The 1,252-nt window shown below is 42.0% G+C and overlaps 1 non-coding gene across 1 annotated transcript; it reads left to right on the forward strand.

Moving 5' to 3' along the window:
• The first annotated feature begins 611 nt into the window (after positions 1–611).
• Positions 612–718, forward strand: LOC120264109. The gene has a single exon (XR_005537286.1). It is a non-coding gene; the product is annotated as a small nucleolar RNA R71 (small nucleolar RNA).
• Positions 719–1,252: the final 534 nt, after the last annotated feature.

Here is a 1,252-nt window from a genome sequence, read left to right on the forward strand (position 1 = left end):
TTGGAACTGTGTATTCGATGATTACATAAATCGGGTCAAGGGTTTCTCTAAGTTGGTCATCCGGGTCTCCAAACCTGAATGTCTACTTTCCATGTTCGGGGATTGTTGTTGTTGTTTAAAACCCGGTTGTAATACCGCCTTTTGCTGCCCTTTGTTACTCCATGAGAAATTTTGGTGATTCCTCCACCACTAGTTGTAGGTGTTGCTATAAGGATTGCCTTTTTTTCGCATTGCATTACCCACAAAGTCAACTTGCTCAATGGATGAAGTACCACCAATGGCTATCGGGCAATCGAATGGGCATGTCCTCCCCCACATCAATCAGAATTCATTACGGCCACTAATCTAGGAGAACTTAGAGTGTCTAACTTCTTACTCAATGCCTCCACTTAGGCCACAATGATGTAACCACATCAATCTCATGAAGTCTGGCCACTTTCTTCCTTTCCCTTGCATTCCATTGATAGCTATTTATGGCCATTTCTTCTACTAATTAACGGGCTTCATCAAGGGTGTTATTCCCCATTGTACCTCCTATGGAAGCATCTAGAAGTTGTCTTGTACATGGATTCAACCCATTGTAAAAGGTCTGAATGATCATCCATTCGGGGAATCTATGTTGTGGGCACTTCCCCAAAAGTTCCTCGAATCGCTCCCATGTCTCAAACAAGGATTCGAGCTGCATCTGAGCAAATGATGATATCTCATTGCGAAGCTCTATCGATTTCCCCAGAGGAAAGTACCTTGTAAGAAAAGCTTCAACCATTTCATTACATGTCGTGATGGATGCTCGTGGTAAAGAATGTAACCACTATTTAGCTCTTCCTTTTAGAGAGAATGGGAAAGCCCTCAATCTAATAGCATCATCCGTAACACCATTGATCTTTAGCATGTCACAAACTTCCAAGAAGTTCTCAATGTGATTGTTTGGATCCTCATCGGCCAAACTATTGAACTGTGCTAACTGCTGTATTATCTGGATGAATGCTAGCTTCAGCTCGAAGTTCAGAGCTATAATCGGGGGTCGCACAATGCTAGATTATGTCCCCAGTACTGATGGTCTAGCATAATCAGAGAGTGTTCTCTATTGTTCATTCTGTTCTGCCATGTTGTCAGATCCTTTAACTTCCACATCAGCTAGATTCAGCGATTCTTGCACAGATTCTTTATCTCTTTTTTTGAGTGTACATTCAAGTACAAGATCTCCTTCAATTAGTATCGAAGGATTCCCTTGGGTCATAACCTGGAGATG

This window comes from Dioscorea cayenensis, chromosome 6, assembly GCF_009730915.1.
Source record: "Dioscorea cayenensis subsp. rotundata cultivar TDr96_F1 chromosome 6, TDr96_F1_v2_PseudoChromosome.rev07_lg8_w22 25.fasta, whole genome shotgun sequence".
In the NCBI taxonomy this organism is placed as follows: Eukaryota; Viridiplantae; Streptophyta; class Magnoliopsida; order Dioscoreales; family Dioscoreaceae; genus Dioscorea; species Dioscorea cayenensis.